The 13,159-nt window shown below is 46.3% G+C and overlaps 1 long non-coding RNA gene across 1 annotated transcript in view; it reads left to right on the top strand.

Moving 5' to 3' along the window:
* LOC138992757 (uncharacterized) overlaps positions 1 to 12,924 on the top strand; it is a 40,437-nt gene extending 27,513 nt beyond the window's left edge. Inside the window, exons 6-8 of the long non-coding RNA XR_011468133.1 lie at positions 1,457 to 1,528; positions 3,285 to 3,356; positions 12,520 to 12,924. This is a non-coding gene — a long non-coding RNA (uncharacterized lncRNA). The remainder of the gene's footprint in view (positions 1 to 1,456; positions 1,529 to 3,284; positions 3,357 to 12,519) is intronic.
* Positions 12,925 to 13,159: the final 235 nt, after the last annotated feature.

Here is a 13,159-nt window from a genome sequence, read left to right as displayed (position 1 = left end):
TTTTTAAATATATTTTTATTGATTTCAGAGAGGAAGGGAGAGATGGAGAGGGAGAGGGAGAGAGAGAGAGAGAGAGAGAGAGAGAGAGAGAAAGAAACATCAATGATGAAAGAGAAACATTTTTCGGCCGCCTACTGGGGATCGAGCCTGCAACCAGGCATGTGCCCTTGACCGGAATCAAACCCGGTACCTTTCAGTCTGCAGGCCGATGCTCTAGCCACTGAGCCAAACCAGCCAGGGCAGCATGATGTTTTTTTGAGCTAAACCCATGCAGCTGTAGTAAATGGACTACTGACTTCTGCTTTGTCTCCCTGTGTGTCCACGTATCAACATTTTATGTGTCCGTTTCCTACGGACAGACACTCCAGATTTTGCCACCAACTACGCTGCCCTGAGCATCTTCCCACTGTCTCCTGATGACCTTAGCCAAGTTCCTCTGGGTGCGCAGTCAGAGGGAATGTGCAGCCTTAAGTTGTCCCAGCTTGTCTTCAGGACACTACACGAATTCACACTCCCACAGGCTCGCCTCCCGGGGCCTCTCTTTCCCCATCCTTGTCAGCCCTTGACATTCTCTGTGGTAGGTCCCCAGAAAGCAGCCAGGCCAAGAGATGTTATGAGACTTTTAAGAAATGTTATTGCGCTCTCTCTCAGTAGGCTGAGACCAATGTGTGGGTGTCAGCCCCGAGGGGAAGGTTGGGTTCTCTTATCTAGGGTAGAAGCATGCAACATAGGGTCAGCTTGTGGCAGCGCCAGACAGTCAAGCGGAGGGAATAAAGGGGAGGGCACGAGTGGGTCAAGGGAATTAAGGGAGGAGAGGTCACAGGTCAGTCAGGCGAAGGGGGATTCGTCTTATCTTGCTTCTGCAGGCGCCAGCTGTCTGCCCCAAGCTATGGGAAAGGGCTTCTAACAAAATATATTTCAGAAAACATGTCCAAGTAAGAGAGATTAGGAGCGGTTCATCCTAACAATTTGACTTTCTGGTTTTTGCCCAACACATGGGTTAAAAAATGACATCTGACAGCTTTAATTTGCATACACCCGAGCCTTCCAGACTTGAATTCACAGCTATTCCATGACTTGCCTCTGCTACCTCTGTAGTCACACCTGCCCCCACCATCTCTAACCCCTGGCAACCATGCCTGCTTTCCATGTCTATGGCTTTGTCATTTCAAGAGTGTTATGTAAATGACATTGCACAGTACGTGACCTTTTGAGAGTGCTTTTTTTTTTTTTTTTAACTAATCATAAAACCCCTTCGTAATAGTCCATGATATGGAATTTAGCCATTCATCTATTAAGAGACATTTTGGTTGTTTCCAGGTTGGGGCTATTAAGAATAAACTTTCTATAAACATGTATAGTTTCTTGTGAAAACATGAATTTTTATTTCTTGGTCATAAATGCCTAACAGTGCAATTGTGGGATCATACAGCGTGTGTTCTGTTTTTTTTTTCAGAGGACGACCCAGAACAAGGCAAGGATGTCTCTTGTATGTTGACTCTGATGAATCTTCCAACCCATGAAAATGGTATGTCTCCATTTATGTAGATGTCCTTTGCTTTATCTGCATTTTGTAGTTTCAGCATACAGTGGGGCCTTGACTTATGAGTTTAATTATTCCGAGGCCGAGCTCGTTAAGGAACTCGTTAAGGAGCTCGTTAACTCAAATTACTCTACCAACCCAATGCAAAAAATCGGCCGAGAGACAGCTGGTATCTCAAAAAACTCGTTAGTCGGAACACTCGTAAGTCAAGGCCCCACTGTACCTGTTTTGTACACATTTTGGTGATTTATGCATAAGTGTTTCTTTCTTAAGAGAAATGTTATACATCAATTGTACATTAATTTTGCTTTTCACACTTCTATTGCTACTGCACAGAAATATAATTGATTTTTTTTTACATGTTGCTCTTGTATCTGCAGCTTTGCTTATTATTCTAGGAATCGTTTCAGTTTTTTGTTTTTGTTGGTTTTTTTTAATATTCTTTGGTATTTTCTATGTAGACCATCTTGTCATCTCTGAACAGGGACAGTTTTATTTCTTCCTTTCAAATAAGTATTCCTCCCTCCCCCGCCCCCTTATTAAGCTGTCTAGGACTTCCAGCACTAGATTGAATAAGAGTATTGATAGCTGACATCCTAGCCTTGTTCTCAGTCTTATGGGGAAACACTCAATCTTTCACCTTTAACATGAGGTTAGCTATAGGTTTTTAAATAGATATTCTTTATCAAGTTGAGGAAGTTTTCCCATCCCTGTTTTTTCTGAGAGTTTTATCATAAATGACTGTTAAATTTTGTCAAGGGTTTTTTTCTATATCAACTGAAATGATCATGTGATTTTTCTTCTTTAGCCTTTTAATATAGTGGATTACACCGATTGACTTGAAGTCAATCTCTGAATAAACCCCATATGCTACTTGCTAATATGTTGTTAAGGATTTTTATTCATGTACATGTGTGAGGGATATTAGTCTGTAGTTATATTTATTTTTGTACTTTCTTTGTCTAGTTTTGGTATCAGGTTGATACCAGTCTCACAACATGAATTTGGAAGTGTTCTCTCTTCTTTAAACATTTGGAAGAATTCTCTAGTCAAATTATCTGAATCTGGAGACTTCTTTCTTGAGAGTTTTAAATTATAACATCAGTTTCCTTAATAGTTGACAGGCTAATCAAGTTATTTCAAATTGGTGAGTTGTGGTAGTCTGTGTTTGTTGAAGAATTAGTCCACTTCCCTAAGCTGTAGAGCTCTTCATGGGATTTGATTATTATTTACTGATGGCTGCAGAGTCTATAGTGCTATCTTCTGTTTCATTCCTGGTATCAGTCACTCGTGTCTTTCTCTTTTTTGTCATTCTTCTAGAGGGTTATCATTTTTTATTGATCTTTTCAACCAGCATAAATTTTTTTATCCCATTTCACTGTTGTTTTTTGTTTTCAATTTTATTATTTCTGCTCTTATCTTTATTTTTCCTTCTTTCTACTTAACTTGGATTTATTTTGCTTTATTTTCTATGTTTTTAAAGTAGGAGTTTAGATACTTATGTGAGACATAATGTAGGCATGTAGTGCTATAAATTTCCCTCTTGGCACTGCTTTAACTGTTTCCCACAAAGTGTGATGTGTTGTATTTGTATTCCATTCAATGTATATTTTTACTCCCCTAGAGACTTCTTTGATCCTTGGATTATTTAAAAGTATGCTATCTAGTTTCCAATAACTCACTTGGTGAAGATTTTCAGGCACAGAAACTTGGTTTACTATTTTATTTTATGTTTTTCCAGCTGATAATTTTATAGTGATGATGGGCTACAAAGAGAACTACATCTTTTGTTATTGAAGGAGCCTGGAACTTGGTGAGCTAACTTTGTTGACATGGAAACATAAATAAAACCACACATACATTCATGCACACATACACACACACATACATACATATATACATACATGGCATTCTTATATCCACATTTAACCAGCAGAGCTCAAACTCTCATTTTCAAAAAACAAAAAACCAAGAGACAGGAAAAGGAAGACTAAAAATGTCAGGTCAGCAATGCATCTCTAAAAAACGTAAGCCAAACCAGAAACCTCTGGCGGAAATATCAGATTTGGGGGTGACCATACACAAGCTGAATTTCTTGTAGGTTAGCAACACTCGCCTCTAAGCCAATGTCCTCCCCTCCTCCCTCATCACTGCCCCCATCATAGCAAGATCAATCCACCCATTCTGCTTTGAAAATTTGAAAAAAGGAAGGGCACTCCATTTAACACAGCAGTGGAATGGAAATTTCAGGAACTAAAGATGTATCACATAGAAAGAAAAGTCTATCGGCAATTCAATGTCTGACAGATAATAATTCCCTTCCCCAATGGCATGTGCTGAGGAGCATGGACGTAGTCTATGTGTAACATATGGAAATATATAAGTATCTTTATAAGGTCTTTCCCTATCCATCTGGTGACTATTTCTGCCTTCCTGGTTTTATGGTTTCATTTCTTACACTTAAACCATACCAAGTGTGGCTTTATCGTACATTTACACATCTGGCAGTGTCTAAGGCAGGGGTGGGCAAACTTTTTGACTCGAGGGCCACAATGGGTTCTTAAACTGGACCGGAGGGCCGGAACAAAAGCATGGATGGAGTGTTTGTGTGAACTAATATAAATTCAAAGTAAACATCATTACATAAAAGGGTACGGTCTTTTTTTTTTTTAGTTTTATTCACTTCAAACGGGCTGGATCCGGCCCGCGGGCCGTAGTTTGCCCACGGCTGGTCTAAGGTCACTCAGAAGCCAAGCCAGAGAGGGGGAACTTTGGGCTCTCGCTCCAATTGTAGAGTGAGGGAGGAAACCCCACCTTCCCCGCTTAAGCTAAGGGCACCCAATCAGTTTAGGCCAGGGCTTTGCAACCTCGGCGCCATTGCCACGTCGGCAATTTTCTTTCATGCGAGTTTGCCCTGTTTGGCTCCATCCTTGGCCTCTACCAGCTAGATGTCATGCGCTTCTCCCCAGTTGTAATAACCAAAAAATCCTCCAGACGAGAGACACTCGTTGAGACAGATGCCTCCTCACTTCCTATTCTGGATGTTGTAGAAGCCATGTTGGCAGGAGCCATAGCAGCCTTCTTGCCATCCTGAGGAGTGAAACCACAGAGAGGCTGCGGCTGCGGTAAGAGACAGAAAGGGCCCTGGCTCTTGGTGACATTGCCGAGTTGCTGCACCAGCCCTGGCATTTTCTTCCTAAGGGGAATCAGCAGCCTCCCACTACCTAAGCTGTTGTAGCCATGTGCTCTGTCCCTGACAGCCAAGAGTATCCCAGTGAGTCCACTGATCACCCTATTCCTCTACTGAAACCTTCACTAGGTCTCATTCAGCATGAATTTCAAACTCCTTAGTTTAACCCAAAGGCCTTGCCTCCCTCTCCTCGTGTCTCACCAGTCTTCTCCTTTTGAGCAGGGTGTTTTCCATCCTGCCTGCCACCATCCCACACTCTCAGATAAACATCTGAGCTCATAATTGGAGTCATCTGTGCTCATAATTGGAGTCCTTCGAACCAGCCCTGATTCTTACATTGGCTGATCTTCTCCACCCCATGTCCTTCCTTCTTTTGTCTTCCTGTTCATTTCTACTCACCTTCCAAGAGTTAGCCCATGTCAGTTTTCCCTGGAAGTGAAAACTTCCAGTGCTCCCAAAGTGTGGAGAATTCTGGACGTTTCTGGTACCACCAGTGACTAAACAGACACCCGAGAAGCGTGGGGCCCCTGGGAGATTTCCCTGCATCTCCATGAGATGCTTTGGAAGCATGAACCCACAATTACTTAACACTCCTCTCACTGGGAGTGGTCACGTGTTTCCGTGGGCGGGGAGTCGGGCCTCTGTGGCTTCTTGTACCAAACAGAGCGCTGGCTGGCTGGTCCAGGGCGAGTGCTGTTGTTCGGCACACCAGGTGGCCTTCGTGGTAAGGATGTGCCATGTGTGAGATGAGCTGGCCAGAACCGAAAGCAACGGGGACCCAATTCAACCCAAAGAGGCTGCGCATCTTTCCAGCCTCAAACCCTGGCAGTCCTGCCTCTCACGCCACACACCTCATCCGCTCTGACTCAGCGGGCGGCCCAGAATGTGCACTACGGCGTGTGTTCCCCGGCACCTGGCGTTCAGCCCTGGATGACTCCTACTCGTCCTGCAGAACTTTCTTTGACATCACCTCCTCTAGGAGGCCTTCCTTGCTCTCCAAGGCTGGTGTGCTCAGAGCCAGCCGCTCACATCGCACTTACCACCCTGCATCCCGATCGCCCATTTCCACACCTGTGAGCCTTGAGCATCTTAGAGGCAAGGAACCCGATTTAGTCCTTCTCGAGCCCTCTGTACCTAGAATAATGCCAGGCCTGACATGGCACAGTCGGTGAGGTGGGTGCTGTAATCCTCTGCAATTCATCTAGGGAAACTGAGGCACCAAAACTACACGGGCACTGAATCCTGAAGTCCGAGTTGAAACCCTAGCAGCCTAGTTCCAGCGCCCCTGGTGTTAAGTTCACTGCTTGGCTTCCTCCTCCTGAGCCGCCTAGACACTTGTTACAAAGGCAGAGGCTGGCCTGGGTTGGGTAGGGCCTGGGAAACCACGTTCATCATGAGCCCCAGATAGCACTGTGTCCACACCAGCTTCCTGCTAAGAAAGGATGGCTGTGCCCAGGAGAATAGGAGAGCCCAAGGCTCTTCAAGGCCCCGCCTTCCTGTGCTTGTCTCGCTAAATCACAAACACATCCTCCCTCTTCCCCAAACTCTTGTTCTGCCAGGAAAGCTGTCACCTTCCCCCCAAGCCACCCAAGGAATGGGGGACTGAGAAGAGGACCCCCTCCCCCTACGCATGAGGAGCTGGCACATGCCCCGAGCCCCAGGGACATCCCCACCAGACCCTTTCAGAGGCCCCGAGGCAGGCCCAGAGGCCCCAAGCTTCTCAGGTGTCTGTTTAGTCATTAGTGCTACCAGAAACATCCGGAATTCTCCACACTTTGGGAGCACACCCACCAGGGGCCAGTCCTCTAACTGCAAGCCGTGGCTGCCCTCCGACGCCCCGATGGTTCCAGAGGCGCTTTGCTCTGCGTGCAACCTGGGAAGCGAGGTGGTGTGTCCAGGGGCAGCCCTAGCCAGCCACCCACCCGTGTTTCCCCAGCTCCCGTTGTGCATACCCTCCAACCAGCCTCCACGTGGTCCAGGGGCCAGAGCATGCTTCTAAGGAAAGGGCCTCTACCCGAGTCAGTGAGTTTGCTGCCACCGAGGTGGAAGGGGTGCCATGTGAAGACTTGGCAGGTGGCCCAGAGCGACTCAGCTGTCACTTGGGGGATTTCCCCGGCTGTGCTGCAAATGGCAGCTGAATAGAGGGGGCACTCGCCTTCAAGCCACATCAAAGGCAAGTTGCTGGAGAGTTCACAAAACTCCGGGTGGTGATATTTATCTGAGAGTGTGGGATGGCGGCAGGCAGGATGGAAAAGAGGCTGGGATTTCCCCCTAAGCAATCTTACACGTTCTGTTGTCTCATAAAGCACCCAAATAGCAGCTTAAAATGAGCACCATTTCATTATTTCTCATAATTTTGTGACTTAAGAACTTGAGCAGGACTCAGCTGTGAGTGTGTGTGTGTGTGTGTGTGTGTGTGTGTGTGTTGTATCAATGGAGGTCCCTGGTGCTACTGAGCTGGTGGATGCCTTTTGGCAGAGGAGACTGGTGAGCTGGCCCAGACGCTCCCATGTGGTCTTACCAGCACAGCGGCCACATGACAGTGGACTTCAAAAGTGGTGGTTCAGCCTCAGCCGCTTTTGCTCAGTAGGTAGAGCATCAGCCTACAGTGAAGGGTCATAGGTTCGATTCGGGTCAAGGGCATGCCCACCCCCAGCCAGGTAGGGGCAGTTCAGGAGGCAACCAATCAATGTATCTCTCTCTGTCTCCCCCTCCATCCCACTCCCTTAAAAATCAATGAAAAAAATATCCTCGAATGAGGATTAACAACAACAAAATACAAAAACAAAACAAACAAACAAAAAACCAACCAGGTGGTTCAGGGCTCCCAGCCAGAATGTCCCAAGAGGTCCAGCTGAAGGCTGCGGACTTCTCATGACCTAGAAGTCCCAGAATGTCCCTGCACCACTGGGTTCTATTGGTCAAGCTAGTCGCTAAGACCAGCTCACATTCAAGAAGAGTGGGATTAACAGTTAAAACTTCACCCTCATATTTATTCTCCCACTCGAGAAGAGAGCTAGAAAATACTTGCTAGGCTCATTGTGGGGACTTTTTAACCCCACGTTTGCTGAGCTCCTACTGTGTGCCAGGCACTGTCCCCGACACTGGAAAGAGCGAGAGCAAAGAACAAGACACAACGTGGTCCCTGCCCTCACGGAGACGGTGCTCTAGACAACCGTCTAACAAACAGTCACAGTGTCTGGCATCAGTGCTCAGCACATGTTGGCCGCTGGCATTATGATTGTTCAATACATCATTATTGAATGAAAATGTTGTCATAAGCAGAGCCATGCTTTGAAGAATGACAGGGTGCAAAAGAACACAATCAATACAAGAGCCTGACCTGTTCAGGAGGCGGAAGTTTAAGCCCCAGAGGAGGAGGAATGAACTAGGGGAGGGTGGCCAGGAGAGCCTCCAGGCAGAGGGGACAGTGTGGGTGGCAGAATGCGGTCGGCAAGGGAAGCATGCACTAAATGGGGCAGGATGGGGATGGATCACCCATAGCTCTGAGCTGGTGTCTTACCTTCTCCACCCTGCCCCGTGCTCCCATGAATGGGCTGTATCAACAGGCTCTCTCACCTCCTTGCTGGACCCAGGGGAAGGTACCAGCAAGACTTGGATGGAGTGGAGTAGGGAGGAGAAAGAGGTTGGAGCATGTATTCCTCTGGGTCCCTTTCTGCTGGGCTAGGGTTGGAAGTGACTTGTTCCTCAGCCAAAGGCCAGGTCCCAGGTCAAGCAGCCTTCTCCAAGCTGTAGGTCTCACCAGCCTCTGCAGTGGCTTTCCCCTGCCCACTCTGCTAGGTCAGGGGCACTTCACCAGTGCTCCTTGCCTTCCCCACACCCTGACCCATGGCCCCAGCTGCCTCCAGTGCACACTGAGGCTGCATGCCACTCCCCCCACAGTCCCTGCTGCTCTAGCCAGTGACTGCGTTTGGCAGGTAGTAGATCCTTTCATTCCTGCCCGAACCAGAATTCCCCTACGCCAGTGCTCGGCAAACTCATTAGTCAACAGAGCCAAATATCAACAGTACAACGATTGAAATTTCTTTTGAGAGCCAAATTTTTTAAACTTAAACTATATAGGTAGGTACATTGTCATTAACGTAATTAGGGTACTCCTAAGGCTTAGGAAGAGCCACACTCAAGGGGCCAAAGAGCCGCATGTGGCTTGAGAGCCGCAGTTTGCCGACCACGGCCCTACGCTCTGCTTGTCTGGAGGTCTTGGTTCCAAAGACACAACAATGATTCCACTGAACTAGAAGTTGAGGCTGCCACCCAGACACTTTGGGTCCTCTTACCTCTGAATCAACAGGCAAAGGAGGGATTCACTGCGCACGCTGGCATGTAACTGACCTGCCACGACACAGTAGACATAAGAAAGAATGTGTCTGGAACATGGGTGACTCCTTGGGGTGTCTCTTAGTCCTACGTGCTGAAATGCTAATGGTCCAGGTTTTAGGAATGAAGGGTTGGGTCAGTCAAAGAACCATGACCACCTAAAGTGCCTGCGGAGGGCAACGAGAGTATGGAATGGGTAGTGAAAGAAGGTAGCCGTCAATACCAGCTATGACTATGTGGCCAGATGCAGAAATGCGAACCAGAACTGATATAAGTATCTCTTCCTTATTTTGTCATGAGTATGTCTATATACGTATGTATTAAAGCAAATAAATTTGTCTTCCCGCTCTTACCCTCTAACACAGTGATGGTGAACCTTTTGAGCTCGGCGTGTCAGCATTTTGAAAAACCCTAACTTAGCTCTGGTGCCGTGTCACATATAGAAATGTTTTGATATTTGCAACCATAGTAAAACAAAGATTTATATTTTTGATATTTATTTTATATATTTAAATGCCATTTAACAAAGAAAAATCAACCAAAAAAATGAGTTCACGTGTCACCTCTGACACGCGTGTCATAGGTTTGCCATCACTGCTCTAACATAAGATATAGTAATAACAAATAACTGTACATTATGTATTCAAGTTACCAGATATCCAGGAAAAGAATATCACCCAAGAACTTTGAAACCTGTCTAGGGAAAGGCTTAGTACATTCTCAGTTGTACCCAAGATAGTGGTATCACGTAGGAACAAGTATGACTTTGTTATTGTAACTGTGTGTATACTTGTTATTATAAATGTATCTATAAATATATATGTATGTAGTAACTGTATATAATTATAATTTATATTACATATAAATATATGATTTGATAGTGTATATATATAAATACATATTTATAAATATATCTAAATATCATATATATGTATGTATGTATATTATATATGTATATATACAGGGTGTCCCAAAAAATATATGCACACTTTGAATAATTATTAATTCCAATGGGTTAAATCTGAAATGAAAGAAACATCAATTGAGCTCTCAGCTGTAAAGCGTGTATACATTTTTTGGGATATATGTGTGTGTGTGTGTGTATATATATATATATATATTAGAGGCCCAATGCACAAAATTTCTGCAAGCGTAGGCCTTCCTTCTCCCGGCTGCCAGCACCAGCTTCCCTCTGGCACCCAGGACCTGGGCTTCATCCAGAAGGTCGTCCAGTCTAATTAGCATATTACGCTCTTTTATTATTATAGATATGTAGAGACAGAGAGACAGAGAGATTGCTTTTTCATCCTACTGATGCTCTTTTTCTGGTAGAACCTTGCCTAATACATCTACACTAATAAAAGACAAACATGCAAACTGGCCGTACCTTTGCTATGCCTTAAGCCACACCCGCCAGCCAATCAGAGTGACTATATGCAAATTAACCCAACCAAGATGGCGGCCAGCAGCCACGGAGCTGGAGTGAGCAGGAGACTTGGTTGCCCCAATGATGGAGGAAGCCAAGCTTCCCGCCTGCCGCGGCGGCTCTGAGCTCCACTCAAAGCAACAAAGTTTCAACTATAGAAGCTAAATAAACCCCAGATACCTGCTTTCAGCCAGTCGTGGCCACGGAGCTGGAGCAAGCAGGAGGCTTGGTTGCTCCAGTGATGGAGGAAGCCAAGCTTCCTGGGGCCGCTGTAGCCTCTGCAAAAGGCAACAAAGTTTCAATTATAGAAGGTAAATAAATCCCAGAATAAATTTTAAAAAAAGAAAAAAAGGAGAAGCTGGGAGCTTCCATCGCCGGGGGGCTTGGCCAGCCTGAAAACGGCCCTCAGCCCCTCACCCAGACTAGTCAGGCACCCCAGTGGGGACCCCCCGACCCTAAAGGGGGTGTGGCCAGTCTGAAAACAGCCATCAGCCCCTCAACCAGGTTGACCAAATCTCCATGGGGTGAGGGTCCCCACTGGGGGGGGGGGGGGGAAGGACTTGACCAGCCTGCAAACAGTCATCAGCCCCTCACTCAGGCTGGCCAGGCACCCCAGGGGGGACCCCCACCCTGATCCGGGACACCCTTCAGGGCAAACCAGCCAGCCCCCACCCATGCACCAGGCCTCTATCCTATATAATAAAAGGGTAATATGCAAACTGACCCTAACAGCAGAACAACTGGGAATGACTGGTCACTATGACACACACTGACCACCAGGGGGCAGATGCTCAATGCAGGAGCTGTCCCCTGGTGGTCAGTGTGCTCCCACAGGGGGAACTCTGCTCAGCCATAAGGCAGGCTGACGGCTGCCAGCACAGCAGTGGTGGCGGAAGCCTCTCCTGCCTCCTCAGCAGCACTAAGGATGTCCAACTGCAGCTTAGGTCTGCTCCCTGCTGGTAAGTGGACATCCCCCGAGGGCTGCCGGGCTGCCAGAGGGATGTCTGACTGCAGCTTGGGCCTGATCCCCCACGGAGAAGACCTAAGCCAGCAGGTGGACATCCTCCGAGGGGTCCCAGACTGCGAGAGGGCACAGGCCGGGCTGAGGGACCACCCCCCCCCCCCAACCCCGAGTGCACAAATTTTTGTGCACCAGGCCGCTAGTACCTCAATAAAGTCGAACCAAAAAAATAAATCTGGGCGGCTACAGTGGTCATGTGTAATTGGACCTTGGTCAAGTGAAAGTGAAAAGTGGCCAGGCACCCTTTCCTCTTTTTTGCTAGAAACGGGAAATGCAAGCTGCCTGTTATATAGAAGTAAAAGTGAGAGTCCTTTTCTCTTTCCTCTCTATACCCCAAACTGGGAATCAGGGAACTAAGATTTCCCCTCCGAAATCAACTAGCAGATTTGACGTGCACAGGCTGAGATCGGTGGGACTGAACCCAGACACCGTCTAGAAATAACATGACCGAGAGCATGGGTACCCCTTGCTCTTCCCAAGCAAATGAACAAGCAGGGGAAGCGCTCCAAGTTCTGCCCATTGGGAGGCTTTCCCCTCACCGCTGTCCTTCAGGGATGTCCAGCAAGAAGCTGCAGTGCCTCTCCAGTGGATCACCTTTGGGCGGTGTCTGCAGATCATGCAGAACCATCTATAAACCAGACATGAGTTTTTCTCCTCCTAGTTCAACTGGACATAGGGAATTCCTCATGAGGTCATAGGTGTGTGTCTGGGAGTAAGAAGGCAGAGTAGCAAGAGTAGGGGCCGTGGGCATTTGGGTCACTTCCTCATGTAACTTACTTGTGCTTTCAGGGCCTGCTTGGTCCTGTCTCATGTAAAGGGTGTCCCAAAATTCATGCAAGAAGTAATTTTGATAGAAAACACAGGTTTATAATTAAAAATTGTAAATTTTTTATTGATTCATAAAGTATACAGTATAGGGTTATGTATGGAATAGCATATTGGGTAAATGGCCTCCACGGCTTTGCTGACACATACACACTCTTTTGTTATTGCCTGAGCAGCCGCATTTTCGAAGAAGAATGGTCCGATGATGCTTCCAGCCCAAAATCCACACCAAACAGTGACACGTTGTGGATGCATTTGTTTTTCAACAATCACTCGTGGATTTTCTGAACCCCAAATGCAACAATTTTGTCGATTAACAAAGCCATCAAGATGAAAATGAGCCTCATCGAAATTCAGCCATATTTATGCAAAACGGTCATGGAAAATTTCAACAAAAGAGTGCGTATGTATGCATGCATATAAGCATAACCAATGGACATAAGACACTGGGGGGTAGGGGAGGCCAGGGGATTGTCAAGGGCGGGGGAAAAAAGGAGACATATGTAATACTCTTTGTAATACTTTAAGCAATAAAACAATAAAATAAAAATAAAAAAGAGTGCGTATGTGTGGAGGCCATTTACCCGATATGCTATTCCATACATAAACCTATACTATATGCTTTATGAATCAATAAAAAATTTACAATTTTTAATTATAAACCTGTGTTTTCTATCAAAATTACTTCTTGCGTGAATTTTGGGACACCCTTTATAACACCTCCATTCAGTGATGGCTTGGTGGGTCATACAGAGGTGGAAGGGCTGCTTCTCCTGGCAACGAAGGGGTTCTATACCCGCAGCTTCCTTGGATCTT

This window comes from Myotis yumanensis, unplaced genomic scaffold (assembly GCF_028538775.1).
Source record: "Myotis yumanensis isolate MYYU_CA2020_CCGP unplaced genomic scaffold, mMyoYum1.0.hap1 SCAF_14, whole genome shotgun sequence".
NCBI lineage: Eukaryota > Metazoa > Chordata > Mammalia > Chiroptera > Vespertilionidae > Myotis > Myotis yumanensis.
Note: the sequence above shows the minus strand (reverse complement) of the source record. Positions and strands in the feature narration are given on the sequence as shown.